This window comes from Fistularia commersonii, chromosome 33, assembly GCF_037954325.1.
Source record: "Fistularia commersonii isolate RoL2024-O1a breed Wild chromosome 33, RoL_Fcom_v1.0, whole genome shotgun sequence".
NCBI lineage: Eukaryota > Metazoa > Chordata > Actinopteri > Syngnathiformes > Fistulariidae > Fistularia > Fistularia commersonii.
Window position 1 is genome coordinate 202,255 of NC_141316.1, and position 23,845 is coordinate 226,099.

The window sequence follows — 23,845 nt, forward strand, 5'->3', positions numbered from 1 at the left end:
CTAAACAACATATTTCAACAGCAGAAACCAGCTTGATGAAATTCAAAAGTTATTTCGACTCCTAATCAAAAACGCTCCAACTCAATGAGATATACACTTTTTGACACTATGGCTATATCTTTCAAACTTGTTGCTGGATTACACTGAATTTGACTTATATTGTGCAGAATCATGTCCTAAACAACATATTTCAACAGCAGAAACCAGCTTGATGAAATTCAAAAGTTATTTCGACTCCTAATCAAAAACGCTCCAACTCAATGAGATATACACTTTTTGAACGAATGGCTATATCTTTCAAACTTGTTGCTGGATTACACTGAATTTTACTTATATTGTGCAGAAACATGTCCTGAACAACATATTTCAACAGCAGAAACCAGCTTGATGAAATTCAAAAGTTATTGCCACTCCTAATCAAAAACGCTTCAACTCGATGAGATAAGCACTTTTTGAACGAATGGCTATATCTTGTGAACCTGTGAAGGGATTACACAAAATTTGACATATATTGTGAAGAATCATGTCCTAAACAACATATTTCAACAGCAGAAACCAGCTTGATGAAATTCAAAAGTTATTTCGACTCCTAATCAAAAACGCTCCAACTCAAGAGATAAGCGCTTTTTGACCCTATGGCTATATCTTTCAAACTTGTAGCTGGATTAAACTGAATTTGACTTATATTGTGCAGAATCATGTCCTAAACAACATATTTCAACAGAGAAAACCAGCTTGATGAAATTCAAAAGTTATTTCCACTCCTAATCAAAAACGCTTCAACTCGATGAGATAAGCACTTTTTGAACGAATGGCTATATCTTGTGAACCTGTGAAGGGATTACACAAAATTTGACATATATTGTGCAGAATCATGTCCTAAACAACATATTTCAACAGCAGAAACCAGCTTGATTAAATTCAAAAGTTATTTCGACTCCTAATCAAAAACGCTCCAACTCAATGAGATATACACTTTTTGAATATATGGCTATATCTTTCAAACTTGTTGCTGGATTACACTGAATTTGACTTATATTGTGCAGAATCATGTCCTAAACAACATATTTCAACAGCAGAAACCAGCTTGATGAAATTCAAAAGTTATTGCCACTCCTAATCAAAAACGCTCCAACTCGATGAGATAAGAACTTTTTGACCCTATGGCTATATCTTTCAAACTTGTAGCTGGATTACACTGAATTTTACTTATATTGTGCAGAATCATGTCCTAAACAACATATTTCAACAGCAGAAACCAGCTTGATGGAATTCAAAAGTTATTGCCACTCCTAATAAAAAACGCTTCAACTCGATGAGATAAGCACTTTTTGAACGAATGGCTATATCTTGTGAACCTGTGAAGGGATTACACAAAATTTGACAAATGTTGTGCAGAATCATGTCCTAAACAACATATTTCAACAGCAAAAACCAGCTTGATGAAATTCAAAAGTTATTGCCACTCCTAATCAAAAACGCTCCAACTCGATGAGATAAGCGCTTTTTGACCATATGGCTATATCTTTCAAACTTGTGGCTGGATTACACTGAATTTTACTTATATTGTGCAGAAACATGTCCTAAATAACATATTTCAACAGCAAAAACCAGCTTGATGAAATTCAAATGTTATTTCGACTCCTTATCAAAAACGCTCCAACTCAATGAGATATACACTTTTTGACCCTATGGCTATATCTTTCAAATTTGTAGCTGGATTACACTGAATTTGACTTATATTGTGCAGAATCATGTCCTAAACAACATATTTCAACAGCAGAATCCAGCTTGATGAAATTCAAGTTATTTCGACTCCTAATCAAAAACGCTCCAACTCAATGAGATATACACTTTTTGACACTATGGCTATATCTTTCAAACTTGTTGCTGGATTACACTGAATTTGACTTATATTGTGCAAAATCATGTCCTAAACAACATATTTCAACAGCAGAAACCAGCTTGATTAAATTCAAAAGTTATTTCGACTCCTAATCAAAAACGCTCCAACTCAATGAGATATACACTTTTTGAATATATGGCTATATCTTTCAAACTTGTTGCTGGATTACACTGAATTTGACTTATATTGTGCAGAATCATGTCCTAAACAACATATTTCAACAGCAGAAACCAGCTTGATGAAATTCAAAAGTTATTGCCACTCCTAATCAAAAACGCTCCAACTCGATGAGATAAGAACTTTTTGACCCTATGGCTATATCTTTCAAACTTGTAGCTGGATTACACTGAATTTTACTTATATTGTGCAGAAGCATGTCCTAAACAACATATTTCAACAGCAGAAACCAGCTTGATGGAATTCAAAAGTTATTGCCACTCCTAATAAAAAACGCTTCAACTCGATGAGATAAGCACTTTTTGAACGAATGGCTATATCTTGTGAACCTGTGAAGGGATTACACAAAATTTGACAAATGTTGTGCAGAATCATGTCCTAAACAACATATTTCAACAGCAGAAACCAGCTTGATGAAATTCAAAAGTTATTGCCACTCCTAATCAAAAACGCTCCAACTCGATGAGATAAGCGCTTTTTGACCATATGGCTATATCTTTCAAACTTGTGGCTGGATTACACTGAATTTTACTTATATTGTGCAGAAACATGTCCTAAATAACATATTTCAACAGCAAAAACCAGTTTGATGAAATTCAAAAGTTATTTCCACTACTAATCAAAAACGCTTCAACTCGGTGAGAGACGCACTTTTTGAACGAATGGCTATATCTTGTGAACCTGTGTAAGGGATTACACAAAATTTGACATATATTGTGCAGAATCATGTCCTAAACAACATATTTCAACAGCAAAAACCAGCTTGATGAAATTCAAAAGTTATTTCGACTCCTAATCAAAAACGCTCCAACTCGATGAGATAAGAACTTTTTGACCCTATGGCTATATCTTTCAAACTTGTAGCTGGATTACACTGAATTTTACTTATATTGTGCAGAAACATGTCCTGAACAACATATTTCAACAGCAGAAACCAGCATGATTAAATTCAAAAGTTATTGCCAGTCCTAATCAAAAACGCTTCAACTCGATGAGATAAACACTTTTTGAACGAATGGCTATATCTTGTGAACCTGTGAAGGGATTACACAAAATTTGACATATATTGTGAAGAATCATGTCCTAAACAACATATTTCAACAGCAGAAACCAGCTTGATGAAATTCAAAAGTTATTTCGACTCCTAATCAAAAACGCTCCAACTCAATGAGATATACACTTTTTGACACTATGGCTATATCTTTCAAACTTGTTGCTGGATTACACTGAATTTGACTTATATTGTGCAGAATCATGTCCTAAACAACATATTTCAACAGCAGAAACCAGCTTGATGAAATTCAAAAGTTATTGCCACTCCTAATCAAAAACGCTCCAACTCGATGAGATAAGCGCTTTTTGAACCTATGGCTATATCTTTCAAACTTGTAGCTGGATTAAACTGAATTTGACTTATATTGTGCAAAATCATGTCCTGAACAACATATTTCAACAGCAGAAACCAGCTTGATGAAATTCAAAAGTTATTGCCACTCCTAATCAAAAACGCTTCAACTCGGTGAGATAAACACTTTTTGAACGAATGGCTATATCTTGTGAACCTGTGAAGGGATTACACTAAATTTGACATGTATTGTGCAGAATCATGTCCTAAACAACATATTTCAACAGCAGAAACCAGCTTGATGAAATTCAAAAGTTATTGCCACTCCTAATCAAAAACGCTCCAACTCGATGAGATAAGAACTTTTTGACCCTATGGCTATATCTTTCAAACTTGTAGCTGGATTACACTGAATTTTACTTATATTGTGCAGAAACATGTCCTGAACAACATATTTCAACAGCAGAAACCAGCTTGATGAAATTCAAAAGTTATTGCCAGTCCTAATCAAAAACGCTTCAACTCGATGAGATAACCACTTTTTGAACGAATGGCTATATCTTGTGAACCTGTGAAGGGATTACACAAAATTTGAAATATATTGTGAAGAATCATGTCCTAAACAACATATTTCAACAGCAGAAACCTGCTTGATGAAATTCAAAAGTTATTTCGACTCCTAATCAAAAACGCTCCAACTCAATGAGATATGCACTTTTTGACGCTATGGCTATATCTTTCAAACTTGTAGCTGGATTACACTGAATTTGACTTATATTGTGCAAAATCATGTCCTAAACAACATATTTCAACAGCAAAAACCAGCTTGATGAAATTCAAAAGTTATTTCCACTACTAATCAAAAACGCTTCAACTCGGTGAGAGAAGCACTTTTTGAACGAATGGCTAGATCTTGTGAACCTGTGTAAGGGATTACACAAAATTTGACATATATTGTGCAGAATCATGTCCTAAACAACATATTTCAACAGCAGAAACCAGCTTGATGAAATTCAAAAGTTATTGCCACTCCTGATCAAAAACGCTCCAACTCAATGAGATATGCACTTTTTGACGCTATGGCTATATCTTTCAAACTTGTAGCTGGATTACACTTAATTTGACTTATATTGTGCAGAAACATGTCCTGAACAACATATTTCAACAGCAGAAACCAGCTTGATGAAATTCAAAAGTTATTACCAGTCCTAATCAAAAACGCTTCAACTCGATGAGATAAGCACTTTTTGAACGAATGGCTATATCTTGTGAACCTGTGAAGGGATTACACAAAATTTGACATATATTGTGAAGAATCATGTCCTAAACAACATATTTCAACAGCAGAAACCAGCTTGATGAAATTCAAAAGTTATTTCGACTCCTAATCAAAAACGCTCCAACTCAATGAGATATACACTTTTTGACACTATGGCTATATCTTTCAAACTTTTTGCTGGATTACACTGAATTTGGCTTATATTGCGCAGAATCATGTCCTAAACAACATATTTCAACAGAGAAAACCAGCTTGATGGAATTCAAAAGTTATTGCCACTCCTAATCAAAAACGCTTCAACTCGATGAGATAAGCAGTTTTTGAACGAATGGCTATATCTTGTGAACCTGTGAAGGGATTACACAAAATTTGACATATATTGTGCAGAATCATGTCCTAAACAACATATTTCAACAGCAAAAACCAGCTTGATGAAATTCAAAAGTTATTGCCACTCCTAATCAAAAACGCTCCAACTCGATGAGATAAGAACTTTTTGACCCTATGGCTATATCTTTCAAACTTGTAGCTGGATTACACTGAATTTGACTTATATTGTGCAGAAACATGTCCTGAACAACATATTTCAACAGCAGAAACCAGCATGATGAAATTCAAAAGTTATTGCCAGTCCTAATCAAAAACGCTTCAACTCGATGAGATAAGCACTTTTTGAACGAATGGCTATATCTTGTGAACCTGTGAAGGGATTACACAAAATTTGACATATATTGTGAAGAATCATGTCCCAAACAACATATTTCAACAGCAGAAACCAGCTTGATGAAATTCAAAAGTTATTTCGACTCCTAATCAAAAACGCTCCAACTCAATGAGATATACACTTTTTGACACTATGGCTATATCTTTCAAACTTGTAGCTGGATTACACTGAATTTGACTTATATTGTGCAGAATCATGTCCTAAACAACATATTTCAACAGCAGAAACCAGCTTGATGAAATTCAAAAGTTATTGCCACTCCTAATCAAAAACGCTCCAACTCGATGAGATAAGCGCTTTTTGACCCTATGGCTATATCTTTCAAACTTGTAGCTGGATTACACTGAATTTTACTTATATTGTGCAGAAACATGTCCTAAATAACATATTTCAACAGCAGAAACCAGCTTGATGGAATTCAAAAGTTATTGCCACTCCTAATCAAAAACGCTTCAACTCGATGAGATAAGCACTTTTTGAACAAATGGCTATATCTTGTGAACCTGTGAAGGGATTACACAAAATTTGACATATATTGTGAAGAATCATGTCCTAAACAACATATTTCAACAGCAGAAACCAGCTTGATGAAATTCAAAAGTTATTTCGACTCCTAATCATAAACGCTCCAACTCAATGAGATATGCACTTTTTGACGCTATGGCTATATCTTTCAAACTTGTAGCTGGATTACCCTGAATTTGACTTATATTGTGCAGAATCATGTCCTAAACAACATATTTCAACAGCAGAAACCAGCTTGATGAAATTCAAAAGTTATTGCCACTCCTAATCAAAAACGCTCCAACTCGATGAGATAAGCGCTTTTTGACCCTATGGCTATATCTTTCAAACTTGTAGCTGGATTAAACTGAATTTGACTTATATTGTGCAGAATCATGTCCTAAACAACATATTTCAACAGCAAAAACCAGCTTGATGAAATTCAAAAGTTATTGCCACTCCTAATCAAAAACGCTTCAACTCGGTGAGATAAGCGCTTTTTGACCCAATGGCTATATCTTTCAAACTTGTAGCTGGATTACACTGAATTTTACTTATATTGTGCAGAAACATGTCCTAAACAACATATTTCAACAGCAAAAACCAGCTTGATGAAATTCAAAAGTTATTTCCACTACTAATCAAAAACGCTTCAACTCGGTGAGAGAAGCACTTTTTGAACGAATGGCTAGATCTTGTGAACCTGTGTAAGGGATTACACAAAATTTGACATATATTGTGCAGAATCATGTCCTAAACAACATATTTCAACAGCAAAAACCAGCTTGATGAAATTCAAAAGTTATTGCCACTCCTAATCAAAAACGCTTCAACTCGGTGAGATAAGCGCTTTTTGACCCAATGGCTATATCTTTCAAACTTGTAGCTGGATTACACTGAATTTTACTTATATTGTGCAGAATCATGTCCTAAACAACATATTTCAACAGCAAAAACCAGCTTGATGAAATTCAAAAGTTATTTCCACTACTAATCAAAAACGCTTCAACTCGGTGAGAGAAGCACTTTTTGAACGAATGGCTAGATCTTGTGAACCTGTGTAAGGGATTACACAAAATTTGACATATATTGTGCAGAATCATGTCCTAAACAACATATTTCAACAGCAGAAACCAGCTTGATGAAATTCAAAAGTTATTTCGACTCCTAATCAAAAACGCTCCAACTCAATGAGATATGCACTTTTTGACGCTATGGCTATATCTTTCAAAGTTGTAATGGGTTTAACTGAATTTGACTTATATTGTGCAGAAACATGTCCTAAACAACATATTTCAACAGCAGAAACCAGCTTGATGAAATTCAAAAGTTATTGCCACTCCTAATCAAAAACGCTTCAACTCGGTGAGATAAACACTTTTTGAACGAATGGCTATATCTTGTGAACCTGTGAAGGGATTTCACTAAATTTGACATATATTGTGCAGAATCATGTCCTAAACAACATATTTCAACAGCAGAAACCAGCTTGATGAAATTCAAAAGTGATTGCCACTCCTAATCAAAAACGCTCCAACTCGATGAGATAAGCGCTTTTTGACCCAATGGCTATATCTTTCAAACTTGTAGCTGGATTACACTGAATTTTACTTATATTGTGCAGAAACATGTCCTAAACAACATATTTCAACAGCAAAAACCAGCTTGATGAAATTCAAAAGTTATTTCCACTACTAATCAAAAACGCTTCAACTCGGTGAGAGAAGCACTTTTTGAACGAATGGCTAGATCTTGTGAACCTGTGTAAGGGATTACACAAAATTTGACATATATTGTGCAGAATCATGTCCTAAACAACATATTTCAACAGCAGAAACCGGCTTGATGAAATTCAAAAGTTATTTATACTCCTAATCAAAAACGCTCCAACTCAATGAGATATACACTTTTTGACACTATGGCTATATCTTTCAAACTTGTAGCTGGATTACACTGAATTTAACTTATATTGTGCAGAATCATGTCCTAAACAACATATTTCAACAGAAAAAACCAGCGTGATGAAATTCAAAAGTTATTGCCACTCCTAATCAAAAACGCTTCAACTCGATGAGATAAGCGCTTTTTGAACGAATGGCTATATCTTGTGAACCTAAGAAGGGATTACACTCAATTTGACATGTATTGTGCAGAATCATGTCCTAAACAACATATTTCAACGGCAGAAACCAGCTTGATGAAATTCAAAAGTTATTTCGACTCCTAATCAAAAACGCTCCAACTCGATGAGATAAGCGCTTTTTGACCCTATGGCTATATCTTTCAAACTTGTAGCTGGATTAAACTGAATTTGACTTATATTGTGCAAAATCATGTCCTAAACAACATATTTCAACAGCAAAAACCAGCTTGATGAAATTCAAAAGTTATTTCCACTACTAATCAAAAACGCTTCAACTCGGTGAGAGAAGCACTTTTTGAACGAATGGCTAGATCTTGTGAACCTGTGTAAGGGATTACACAAAATTTGACATATATTGTGCAGAATCATGTCCTAAACAACATATTTCAACAGCAGAAACCAGCTTGATGAAATTCAAAAGTTATTGCCACTCCTAATCAAAAACGCTCCAACTCAATGAGATATGCACTTTTTGACGCTATGGCTATATCTTTCAAACTTGTAGCTGGATTACACTTAATTTGACTTATATTGTGCAGAAACATGTCCTGAACAACATATTTCAACAGCAGAAACCAGCTTGATGAAATTCAAAAGTTATTACCAGTCCTAATCAAAAACGCTTCAACTCGATGAGATAAGCACTTTTTGAACGAATGGCTATATCTTGTGAACCTGTGAAGGGATTACACAAAATTTGACATATATTGTGAAGAATCATGTCCTAAACAACATATTTCAACAGCAGAAACCAGCTTGATGAAATTCAAAAGTTATTTCGACTCCTAATCAAAAACGCTCCAACTCAATGAGATGTACACTTTTTGACACTATGGCTATATCTTTCAAACTTTTTGCTGGATTACACTGAATTTGGCTTATATTGCGCAGAATCATGTCCTAAACAACATATTTCAACAGCAGAAACCAGCTTGATGGAATTCAAAAGTTATTGCCACTCCTAATCAAAAACGCTTCAACTCGATGAGATAAGCAGTTTTTGAACGAATGGCTATATCTTGTGAACCTGTGAAGGGATTACACAAAATTCGACATATATTGTGCAGAATCATGTCCTAAACAACATATTTCAACAGCAAAAACCAGCTTGATGAAATTCAAAAGTTATTGCCACTCCTAATCAAAAACGCTCCAACTCGATGAGATAAGAACTTTTTGACCCTATGGCTATATCTTTCAAACTTGTAGCTGGATTACACTGAATTTGACTTATATTGTGCAGAAACATGTCCTGAACAACATATTTCAACAGCAGAAACCAGCATGATGAAATTCAAAAGTTATTGCCAGTCCTAATCAAAAACGCTTCAACTCGATGAGATAAGCACTTTTTGAACGAATGGCTATATCTTGTGAACCTGTGAAGGGATTACACAAAATTTGACATATATTGTGAAGAATCATGTCCCAAACAACATATTTCAACAGCAGAAACCAGCTTGATGAAATTCAAAAGTTATTTCGACTCCTAATCAAAAACGCTCCAACTCAATGAGATATACACTTTTTGACACTATGGCTATATCTTTCAAACTTGTTGCTGGATTACACTGAATTTGACTTATATTGTGCAGAATCATGTCCTAAACAACATATTTCAACAGCAGAAACCAGCTTGATGAAATTCAAAAGTTATTGCCACTCCTAATCAAAAACGCTCCAACTCGATGAGATAAGAACTTTTTGACCCTATGGCTATATCTTTCAAACTTGTAGCTGGATTACACTGAATTTTACTTATATTGTGCAGAATCATGTCCTAAACAACATATTTCAACAGCAGAAACCAGCTTGATGAAATTCAAAAGTTATTGCCACTCCTAATCAAAAATGCTCCAACTCGATGAGATAAGCGCTTTTTGACCCTATGGCTATATCTTTCAAACTTGTAGCTGGATTACACTGAATTTTACTTATATTGTGCAGAAACATGTCCTAAATAACATATTTCAACAGCAGAAACCAGCTTGATGGAATTCAAAAGTTATTGCCACTCCTAATCAAAAACGCTTCAACTCGGTGAGATAAGCACTTTTTGAACAAATGGCTATATCTTGTGAACCTGTGAAGGGATTACACAAAATTTGACATATATTGTGAAGAATCATGTCCTAAACAACATATTTCAACAGCAGAAACCAGCTTGATGAAATTCAAAAGTTATTTCGACTCCTAATCATAAACGCTCCAACTCAATGAGATATGCACTTTTTGACGCTATGGCTATATCTTTCAAACTTGTAGCTGGATTACACTGAATTTGACTTATATTGTGCAGAATCATGTCCTAAACAACATATTTCAACAGCAGAAACCAGCTTGATGAAATTCAAAAGTTATTGCCACTCCTAATCAAAAACGCTCCAACTCGATGAGAGAAGCACTTTTTGAACGAATGGCTAGATCTTGTGAACCTGTGTAAGGGATTACACAAAATTTGACATATATTGTGCAGAATCATGTCCTAAACAACATATTTCAACAGCAAAAACCAGCTTGATGAAATTCAAAAGTTATTGCCACTCCTAATCAAAAACGCTTCAACTCGGTGAGATAAGCGCTTTTTGACCCAATGGCTATATCTTTCAAACTTGTAGCTGGATTACACTGAATTTTACTTATATTGTGCAGAAACATGTCCTAAACAACATATTTCAACAGCAAAAACCAGCTTGATGAAATTCAAAAGTTATTTCCACTACTAATCAAAAACGCTTCAACTCGGTGAGAGAAGCACTTTTTGAACGAATGGCTAGATCTTGTGAACCTGTGTAAGGGATTACACAAAATTTGACATATATTGTGCAGAATCATGTCCTAAACAACATATTTCAACAGCAAAAACCAGCTTGATGAAATTCAAAAGTTATTGCCACTCCTAATCAAAAACGCTTCAACTCGGTGAGATAAGCGCTTTTTGACCCAATGGCTATATCTTTCAAACTTGTAGCTGGATTACACTGAATTTTACTTATATTGTGCAGAAACATGTCCTAAACAACATATTTCAACAGCAAAAACCAGCTTGATGAAATTCAAAAGTTATTTCCACTACTAATCAAAAACGCTTCAACTCGGTGAGTGAAGCACTTTTTGAACGAATGGCTAGATCTTGTGAACCTGTGTAAGGGATTACACAAAATTTGACATATATTGTGCAGAATCATGTCCTAAACAACATATTTCAACAGCAGAAACCAGCTTGATGAAATTCAAAAGTTATTTCGACTCCTAATCAAAAACGCTCCAACTCAATGAGATATGCACTTTTTGACGCTATGGCTATATCTTTCAAAGTTGTAATGGGTTTAACTGAATTTGACTTATATTGTGCAGAAACATGTCCTAAACAACATATTTCAACAGCAGAAACCAGCTTGATGAAATTCAAAAGTTATTGCCACTCCTAATCAAAAACGCTTCAACTCGGTGAGATAAACACTTTTTGAACGAATGGCTATATCTTGTGAACCTGTGAAGGGATTTCACTAAATTTGACATATATTGTGCAGAATCATGTCCTAAACAACATATTTCAACAGCAGAAACCAGCTTGATGAAATTCAAAAGTGATTGCCACTCCTAATCAAAAACGCTCCAACTCGATGAGATAAGCGCTTTTTAACCCAATGGCTATATCTTTCAAACTTGTAGCTGGATTACACTGAATTTTACTTATATTGTGCAGAAACATGTCCTAAACAACATATTTCAACAGCAAAAACCAGCTTGATGAAATTCAAAAGTTATTTCCACTACTAATCAAAAACGCTTCAACTCGGTGAGAGAAGCACTTTTTGAACGAATGGCTAGATCTTGTGAACCTGTGTAAGGGATTACACAAAATTTGACATATATTGTGCAGAATCATGTCCTAAACAACATATTTCAACAGCAGAAACCGGCTTGATGAAATTCAAAAGTTATTTCGACTCCTAATCAAAAACGCTCCAACTCAATGAGATATACACTTTTTGACACTATGGCTATATCTTTCAAACTTGTAGCTGGATTACACTGAATTTAACTTATATTGTGCAGAATCATGTCCTAAACAACATATTTCAACAGAAAAAACCAGCGTGATGAAATTCAAAAGTTATTGCCACTCCTAATCAAAAACGCTTCAACTCGATGAGATAAGCGCTTTTTGAACGAATGGCTATATCTTGTGAACCTAAGAAGGGATTACACTCAATTTGACATGTATTGTGCAGAATCATGTCCTAAACAACATATTTCAACGGCAGAAACCAGCTTGATGAAATTCAAAAGTTATTTCGACTCCTAATCAAAAAGGCTCCAACTCAATGAGATATACACTTTTTGACACTATGGCTATATCTTTCAAACTTGTAGCTGGATTACACTGAATTCCACTTATATTGTGCAGAATCATGTCCTAAACAACATATTTCAACAGCAGAAACCAGCTTGATGAAATTCAAAAATTATTGCCACTCCTAATCAAAACCGCTTCAACTCGATGAGATAAGCGCTTTTTGAACGAATGGCTATATCTTGTGAACCTGTGAAGGGATTACACTCAATTTGACATGTATTGTGCAGAATCATGTCCTAAACAACATATTTCAACGGCAGAAACCAGCTTGATGAAATTCAAAAGTTATTGCCACTCATAATCAAAATCGCTCCAACTCGATGAGATAAGAGCTTTTTGAACCTATGGCTATATCTTTCAAACTTGTAGCTGGATTACACTGAATTTTACTTATATTGTGCAGAAACATGTCCTAAATAACATATTTCAACAGCAAAAACCAGCTTGATGAAATAAAAAAGTTATTTCCACTACTAATCAAAAACGCTTCAACTCGGTGAGAGAAGCACTTTTTGAACGAATGGCTATATCTTGTGAACCTGTGTAAGGGATTACACAAAATTTGATATATATTGTGCAGAATCATGTCCTAAACAACATATTTCAACAGCAGAAACCAGCTTGATGAAATTCAAAAGTTATTTCGACTCCTAATCAAAAACGCTCCAACTCAATGAGATATACACTTTTTGACACAATGGCTATATCTTTCAAACTTGAAGCTGGATTACACTGAATTCCACTTATATTGTGCAGAATCATGTCCTAAACAACATATTTCAACAGCAGAAACCAGCTTGATGAAATTCAAAAGTTATTGCCACTCCTAATCAAAAACGCTCCAACTCGATGAGATAAGCGCTTTTTGACCCTATGGCTATATCTTTCAAACTTGTAGCTGGATTACACTGACTTTGACTTAGATTGTGCAGAATCATGTCCTAAACAACATAATTCAACAGCAAAAACCAGCTTGATGAAATTCAAAAGTTGTTTCCACTCCTAATCAAAAACGCTTCAACTCGGTGAGATAAGCACGTTTTGAACGAATGGCTATATCTTGTGAACCTTTGAAGGGATTACAATAAATTTGACTTATATTGTGCAGAATCATGTCCTAAACAACATATTTCAACAGCAGAAACCAGCTTGATGAAATTCAAAAGTTATTGCCACTCCTAATCAAAAATGCTCCAACTCGATGAGATAAGCGCTTTTTGACCCTATGGCTATATCTTTCAAACTTGTAGCTGGATTACACTGAATTTTACTTATATTGTGCAGAAACATGTCCTAAATAACATATTTCAACAGCAAAAACCAGCTTGATGAAATTCAAAAGTTATTTCCACTACTAATCAAAAACGCTTCAACTCGGTGAGAGAAGAACTTTTTGAACGAATGGTTATATCTTGTGAACCTGTGTGAGGGATTACACAAAATTTGACATATATTGTGCAGAATCATGTCCTAAACAACATATTTCAACAGCAGAAACCAGCTTGATGAAATTTAAAAGTTATTTCGATTCCTAATCAAAAACGCTCCAACTCAATGAGATATACACTTTTTGACACTATGGCTATATCTTTCAAACTTGTTGCTGGATTACACTGAATTTGACTTATGTTTTGCAGAATCATGTCCTAAACAACATATTTCAACAGCAGAAACCAGCTTGATGAAATTCAAAAGTTATTGCCACTCCTAATCAAAAACGCTCCAACTCTATGAGATAAGAACTTTTTGACCCTATGGCTATATCTTTCAAACTTGTAGCTGGATTACACTGAATTTGACTTATATTGTGCAGAAACATGTCCTGAACAACATATTTCAACAGCAGAAACCAGCTTGATGAAATTCAAAAGTTATTGCCAGTCCTAATCAAAAACGCTTCAACTCGATGAGATAAGCACTTTTTGAACGAATGGCTATATCTTGTGAACCTGTGAAGGGATTACACAAAATTTGACATATATTGTGAAGAATCATGTCCTAAACAACATATTTCAACAGCAGAAATCAGCTTGATGAAATTCAAAAGTTATTTCGACTCCTAATCAAAAACGCTCCAACTCAATGAGATATACACTTTTTGACACTATGGCTATATCTTTCAAACTTGTTGCTGGATTACACTGAATTTGACTTATATTGTGCAGAATCATGTCCTAAACAACATATTTCAACAGCAGAAACCAGCTTGATGAAATTCAAAAGTTATTGCCACTCCTAATCAAAAACGCTCCAACTCGATGAGATAAGAACTTTTTGACCCTATGGCTATATCTTTCAAACTTGTAGCTGGATTACACTGAATTTTACTTATATTGTGCAGAATCATGTCCTGAACAACATATTTCAACAGCAGAAACCAGCTTGATGGAATTCAAAAGTTATTGCCACTCCTAATCAAAAACGCTTCAACTCGATGAGATAAGCACTTTTTGAACGAATGGCTATATCTTGTGAACCTGTGAAGGGATTACACAAAATTTGACATATATTGTGAAGAATCATGTCCTAAACAACATATTTCAACAGCAGAAACCAGCTTGATGAAATTCAAAAGTTATTGCCACTCCTAATCAAAAACGCTCCAACTCGATGAGATAAGCGCTTTTTGACCCTATGGCTATATCTTTCAAACTTGTTGCTGGATTACACTGAATTTGACTTATATTGTGCAGAATCATGTCCTAAACAACATATTTCAACAGCAGAAACCAGCTTGATGAAATTCAAATGTTATTGCCACTCCTAATCAAAAACGCTCCAACTCGATGAGATAAGCGCTTTTTGAACGAATGGCTATATCTTGTGAACCTGTGAAGGGATTACACTAAATTTGACATATATTGTGCAGAATCATGTCATAAACAACATATTTCAACAGCAGAAACCAGCTAGATAAAATTCAAAAGTTATTGCCACTCCTAATCAAAAACGCTCCAACTCGATGAGATAAGCGCTTTTTGACCCTATGGCTATATCTTTCAAACTTGTAGCTGGACTACACTGAATTTGACTTATATTGTGCAGAATCATGTCCTAAACAACATATTTCAACAGCAGAAACCAGCTTGATGATATTCAAAAGTTATTGCCACTCCTAATCAAAAACGCTCCAACTCGATGAGATAAGCACTTTTTGAACGAATGGCTATATCTTGTGAACCTGTGAAGGGATTACACTCAATTTGACATATATTGTGAAGAAACATGTCCTAAACAACATATTTCAACAGCAGAAACCAGCTTGATGAAATTCAAAGGTTATTGCCACTCTTAATCAAAAACGCTCCAACTCGATGAGATAAGCGCTTTTTGACGCTATGGCTATATCTTTCAAACTTGTAGCTGGATTACACTGAATTCCACTTATATTGTGCAGAATCATGTCCTAAACAACATATTTCAACAGCAAAAACCAGCTTGATGAAATTCAAAAGTTATTGCCACTCCTAATCAAAAACGCTCCAACTCAATGAGATAAGCGCTTTTTGACCCTATGGCTATATCTTTCAAACTTGTAGCTGGATTAAACTGAATTTGACTTATATTGTGCAGAATCATGTCCTAAACAACATATTTCAACAGCAAAAACCAGCTTGATGAAATTCAAAAGTTATTGCCACTCCTAATCAAAAACGCTTCAACTCGGTGAGATAAGCACTTTTTGAACAAATGGCTATATCTTGTGAACCTGTGAAGGGATTACACTAAATTTGACATATATTGTGCAGAATCATGTCCTAAACAACATATTTCAACAGCAGAAACCAGCTAGATGAAATTCAAAAGTTATTGCCACTCCTAATCAAAAACGCTCCAACTCGATGAGATAAGCGCTTTTTGACGCTATGGCTATATCTTTCAAACTTGTAGCTGGATTACACTGAATTCCACTTATATTGTGCAGAATCATGTCCTAAACAACATGTTTCAACAGCAGAAACCAGCTTGATGAAATTCAAAAGTTATTGCCACTCCTAATCAAAAACGCTCCAACTCGATGAGATAAGCGCTTTTTGACCCTATGGCTATATCTTTCAAACTTGTAGCTGGATTACACTGACTTTGACTTAGATTGTGCAGAATCATGTCCTAAACAACATAATTCAAAAGCAAAAACCAGCTTGATGAAATTCAAAAGTTGTTTCCACTCCTAATCAAAAACGCTTCAACTCGGTGAGATAAGCACGTTTTGAACGAATGGCTATATCTTGTGAACCTTTGAAGGGATTACAATAAATTTGACATATATTGTGAAGAATCATGTCCTAAACAACATATTTCAACAGCAGAAACCAGCTTGATGAAATTCAAAAGTTATTGCCACTCCTAATCAAAAACGCTCCAACTCGATGAGATAAGCGCTTTTTGACCCTATGGCTATATCTTTCAAACTTGTTGCTGGATTACACTGAATTTGACTTATATTGTGCAGAATCATGTCCTAAACAACATATTTCAACAGCAGAAACCAGCTTGATGATATTCAAAAGTTATTGCCACTCCTAATCAAAAACGCTCCAACTCGATGAGATAAGCGCTTTTTGAACGAATGGCTATATCTTGTGAACCTGTGAAGGGATTACACTAAATTTGACATATATTGTGCAGAATCATGTCATAAACAACATATTTCAACAGCAGAAACCAGCTAGATAAAATTCAAAAGTTATTGCCACTCCTAATCAAAAACGCTCCAACTCGATGAGATAAGCGCTTTTTGACCCTATGGCTATATCTTTCAAACTTGTAGCTGGATTAAACTGAATTTGACTTATATTGTGCAGAATCATGTCCTAAACAACATATTTCAACAGCAAAAACCAGCTTGATGAAATTCAAAAGTTATTGCCACTCCTAATCAAAAACGCTTCAACTCGGTGAGATAAGCACTTTTTGAATAAATGGCTATATCTTGTGAACCTGTGAAGGGATTACACTAAATTTGACATATATTGTGCAGAATCATGTCCTAAACAACATATTTCAACAGCAGAAACCAGCTTGATGAAATTCAAAAGTTATTGCCACTCCTAATCAAAAACGCTCCAACTCGATGAGATAAGCGCTTTTTGACCCTATGGCTATATCTTTCAAACTTGTAGCTGGATTACACTGAATTTTACTTATATTGTGCAGAAACATGTCCTAAATAACATATTTCAACAGCAAAAACCAGCTTGATGAAATAAAAAAGTTATTTCCACTACTAATCAAAAACGCTTCACATGGTGAGAGAAGCACTTTTTGAACGAATGGCTAGATCTTGTGAACCTGTGTAAGGGATTACACAAAATTTGATATATATTGTGCAGAATCATGTCCTAAACAACATATTTCAACAGCAGAAACCTGCTTGATGAAATTCAAAAGTTATTTCGACTCCTAATCAAAAACACTCCAACTCAATGAGATATACACTTTTTGACACTATGGCTATATCTTTCAAACTTGAAGCTGGATTACACTGAATTTGACTTATATTGTGCAAAATCATGTCCTGAACAACATATTTCAACAGCAGAAACCAGCTTGATGGAATTCAAAAGTTATTGCCACTCCTAATCAAAAACGCTTCAACTCGATGAGATAAGCACTTTTTGAACGAATGGCTATATCTTGTGAACCTGTGAAGGGATTACACAAAATTTGACATATATTGTGAAGAATCATGTCCTAAACAACATATTTCAACAGCAGAAACCAGCTTGATGAAATTCAAAAGTTATTGCCACTCCTAATCAAAAACGCTCCAACTCGATGAGATAAGCGCTTTTTGACCCTATGGCTATATCTTTCAAACTTGTTGCTGGATTACACTGAATTTGACTTATATTGTGCAGAATCATGTCCTAAACAACATATTTCAACAGCAGAAACCAGCTTGATGAAATTCAAATGTTATTGCCACTCCTAATCAAAAACGCTCCAACTCGATGAGATAAGCGCTTTTTGAACGAATGGCTATATCTTGTGAACCTGTGAAGGGATTACACTAAATTTGACATATATTGTGCAGAATCATGTCATAAACAACATATTTCAACAGCAGAAACCAGCTAGATAAAATTCAAAAGTTATTGCCACTCCTAATCAAAAACGCTCCAACTCGATGAGATAAGCGCTTTTTGACCCTATGGCTATATCTTTCAAACTTGTAGCTGGACTACACTGAATTTGACTTATATTGTGCAGAATCATGTCCTAAACAACATATTTCAACAGCAGAAACCAGCTTGATGATATTCAAAAGTTATTGCCACTCCTAATCAAAAACGCTCCAACTCGATGAGATAAGCACTTTTTGAACGAATGGCTATATCTTGTGAACCTGTGAAGGGATTACACTCAATTTGACATATATTGTGAAGAAACATGTCCTAAACAACATATTTCAACAGCAGAAACCAGCTTGATGAAATTCAAAGGTTATTGCCACTCTTAATCAAAATCGCTCCAACTCGATGAGATAAGCGCTTTTTGACGCTATGGCTATATCTTTCAAACTTGTAGCTGGATTACACTGAATTCCACTTATATTGTGCAGAATCATGTCCTAAACAACATATTTCAACAGCAAAAACCAGCTTGATGAAATTCAAAAGTTATTGCCACTCCTAATCAAAAACGCTCCAACTCGATGAGATAAGCGCTTTTTGACCCTATGGCTATATCTTTCAAACTTGTAGCTGGATTAAACTGAATTTGACTTATATTGTGCAGAATCATGTCCTAAACAACATATTTCAACAGCAAAAACCAGCTTGATGAAATTCAAAAGTTATTGCCACTCCTAATCAAAAACGCTTCAACTCGGTGAGATAAGCACTTTTTGAACAAATGGCTATATCTTGTGAACCTGTGAAGGGATTACACTAAATTTGACATATATTGTGCAGAATCATGTCCTAAACAACATATTTCAACAGCAGAAACCAGCTAGATGAAATTCAAAAGTTATTGCCACTCCTAATCAAAAACGCTCCAACTCGATGAGATAAGCGCTTTTTGACGCTATGGCTATATCTTTCAAACTTGTAGCTGGATTACACTGAATTCCACTTATATTGTGCAGAATCATGTCCTAAACAACATGTTTCAACAGCAGAAACCAGCTTGATGAAATTCAAAAGTTATTGCCACTCCTAATCAAAAACGCTCCAACTCGATGAGATAAGCGCTTTTTGACCCTGTGGCTATATCTTTCAAACTTGTAGCTGGATTACACTGACTTTGACTTAGATTGTGCAGAATCATGTCCTAAACAACATAATTCAAAAGCAAAAACCAGCTTGATGAAATTCAAAAGTTGTTTCCACTCCTAATCAAAAACGCTTCAACTCGGTGAGATAAGCACGTTTTGAACGAATGGCTATATCTTGTGAACCTTTGAAGGGATTACAATAAATTTGACATATATTGTGAAGAATCATGTCCTAAACAACATATTTCAACAGCAGAAACCAGCTTGATGAAATTCAAAAGTTATTGCCACTCCTAATCAAAAACGCTCCAACTCGATGAGATAAGCGCTTTTTGACCCTATGGCTATATCTTTCAAACTTGTTGCTGGATTACACTGAATTTGACTTATATTGTGCAGAATCATGTCCTAAACAACATATTTCAACAGCAGAAACCAGCTTGATGATATTCAAAAGTTATTGCCACTCCTAATCAAAAACGCTCCAACTCGATGAGATAAGCGCTTTTTGAACGAATGGCTATATCTTGTGAACCTGTGAAGGGATTACACTAAATTTGACATATATTGTGCAGAATCATGTCATAAACAACATATTTCAACAGCAGAAACCAGCTAGATAAAATTCAAAAGTTATTGCCACTCCTAATCAAAAACGCTCCAACTCGATGAGATAAGCGCTTTTTGACCCTATGGCTATATCTTTCAAACTTGTAGCTGGATTAAACTGAATTTGACTTATATTGTGCAGAATCATGTCCTAAACAACATATTTCAACAGCAAAAACCAGCTTGATGAAATTCAAAAGTTATTGCCACTCCTAATCAAAAACGCTTCAACTCGGTGAGATAAGCACTTTTTGAATAAATGGCTATATCTTGTGAACCTGTGAAGGGATTACACTAAATTTGACATATATTGTGCAGAATCATGTCCTAAACAACATATTTCAACAGCAGAAACCAGCTTGATGAAATTCAAAAGTTATTGCCACTCCTAATCAAAAACGCTCCAACTCGATGAGATAAGCGCTTTTTGACCCTATGGCTATATCTTTCAAACTTGTAGCTGGATTACACTGAATTTTACTTATATTGTGCAGAAACATGTCCTAAATAACATATTTCAACAGCAAAAACCAGCTTGATGAAATAAAAAAGTTATTTCCACTACTAATCAAAAACGCTTCACATGGTGAGAGAAGCACTTTTTGAACGAATGGCTAGATCTTGTGAACCTGTGTAAGGGATTACACAAAATTTGATATATATTGTGCAGAATCATGTCCTAAACAACATATTTCAACAGCAGAAACCTGCTTGATGAAATTCAAAAGTTATTTCGACTCCTAATCAAAAACACTCCAACTCAATGAGATATACACTTTTTGACACTATGGCTATATCTTTCAAACTTGAAGCTGGATTACACTGAATTTGACTTATATTGTGCAAAATCATGTCCTAAACAACATATTTCAACAGCAGAAACCAGCTTGATGGAATTCAAATGTTATTGCCACTCCTAATCAAAAACGCTTCAACTCGATGAGATAAGCACTTTTTGAACGAATGGCTATATCTTGTGAACCTGTGAAGGGATTACACAAAATTTGACATATATTGTGAAGAATCATGTCCTAAACAACATATTTCAACAGCAGAAACCAGCTTGATGAAATTCAAAAGTTATTGCCACTCCTAATCAAAAACGCTCCAACTCGATGAGATAAGCGCTTTTTGACCCTATGGCTATATCTTTCAAACTTGTTGCTGGATTACACTGAATTTGACTTATATTGTGCAGAATCATGTCCTAAACAACATATTTCAACAGCAGAAACCAGCTTGATGAAATTCAAATGTTATTGCCACTCCTAATCAAAAACGCTCCAACTCGATGAGATAAGCGCTTTTTGAACGAATGGCTATATCTTGTGAACCTGTGAAGGGATTACACTAAATTTGACATATATTGTGCAGAATCATGTCATAAACAACATATTTAAACAGCAGAAACCAGCTAGATAAAATTCAAAAGTTATTGCCACTCCTAATCAAAAACGCTCCAACTCGATGAGATAAGCGCTTTTTGACCCTATGGCTATATCTTTCAAACTTGTAGCTGGATTACACTGAATTTGACTTATATTGTGCAGAATCATGTCCTAAACAACATATTTCAACAGCAGAAACCAGCTTGATGATATTCAAAAGTTATTGCCACTCCTAATCAAAAACGCTCCAACTCGATGAGATAAGCACTTTTTGAACGAATGGCTATATCTTGTGAACCTGTGAAGGGATTACACTCAATTTGACATATATTGTGAAGAAACATGTCCTAAACAACATATTTCAACAGCAGAAACCAGCTTGATGAAATTCAAAGGTTATTGCCACTCTTAATCAAAATCGCTCCAACTCGATGAGATAAGCGCTTTTTGACGCTATGGCTATATCTTTCAAACTTGTAGCTGGATTACACTGAATTCCACTTATATTGTGCAGAATCATGTCCTAAACAACATATTTCAACAGCAAAAACCAGCTTGATGAAATTCAAAAGTTATTGCCACTCCTAATCAAAAACGCTCCAACTCGATGAGATAAGCGCTTTTTGACCCTATGGCTATATCTTTCAAACTTGTAGCTGGATTAAACTGAATTTGACTTATATTGTGCAGAATCATGTCCTAAACAACATATTTCAACAGCAAAAACCAGCTTGATGAAATTCAAAAGTTATTGCCACTCCTAATCAAAAACGCTTCAACTCGGTGAGATAAGCACTTTTTGAACAAATGGCTATATCTTGTGAACCTGTGAAGGGATTACACTAAATTTGACATATATTGTGCAGAATCATGTCCTAAACAACATATTTCAACAGCAGAAACCAGCTAGATGAAATTCAAAAGTTATTGCCACTCCTAATCAAAAACGCTCCAACTCGATGAGATAAGCGCTTTTTGACGCTATGGCTATATCTTTCAAACTTGTAGCTGGATTACACTGAATTCCACTTATATTGTGCAGAATCATGTCCTAAACAACATGTTTCAACAGCAGAAACCAGCTTGATGAAATTCAAAAGTTATTGCCACTCCTAATCAAAAACGCTCCAACTCGATGAGATAAGCGCTTTTTGACCCTATGGCTATATCTTTCAAACTTGTAGCTGGATTACACTGACTTTGACTTAGATTGTGCAGAATCATGTCCTAAACAACATAATTCAAAAGCAAAAACCAGCTTGATGAAATTCAAAAGTTGTTTCCACTCCTAATCAAAAACGCTTCAACTCGGTGAGATAAGCACGTTTTGAACGAATGGCTATATCTTGTGAACCTTTGAAGGGATTACAATAAATTTGACATATATTGTGAAGAATCATGTCCTAAACAACATATTTCAACAGCAGAAACCAGCTTGATGAAATTCAAAAGTTATTGCCACTCCTAATCAAAAACGCTCCAACTCGATGAGATAAGCGCTTTTTGACCCTATGGCTATATCTTTCAAACTTGTTGCTGGATTACACTGAATTTGACTTATATTGTGCAGAATCATGTCCTAAACAACATATTTCAACAGCAGAAACCAGCTTGATGATATTCAAAAGTTATTGCCACTCCTAATCAAAAACGCTCCAACTCGATGAGATAAGCGCTTTTTGAACGAATGGCTATATCTTGTGAACCTGTGAAGGGATTACACTAAATTTGACATATATTGTGCAGAATCATGTCATAAACAACATATTTCAACAGCAGAAACCAGCTAGATAAAATTCAAAAGTTATTGCCACTCCTAATCAAAAACGCTCCAACTCGATGAGATAAGCGCTTTTTGACCCTATGGCTATATCTTTCAAACTTGTAGCTGGATTAAACTGAATTTGACTTATATTGTGCAGAATCATGTCCTAAACAACATATTTCAACAGCAAAAACCAGCTTGATGAAATTCAAAAGTTATTGCCACTCCTAATCAAAAACGCTTCAACTCGGTGAGATAAGCACTTTTTGAACAAATGGCTATATCTTGTGAACCTGTGAAGGGATTACACTAAATTTGACATATATTGTGCAGAATCATGTCCTAAACAACATATTTCAACAGCAGAAACCAGCTTGATGAAATTCAAAAGTTATTGCCACTCCTAATCAAAAACGCTCC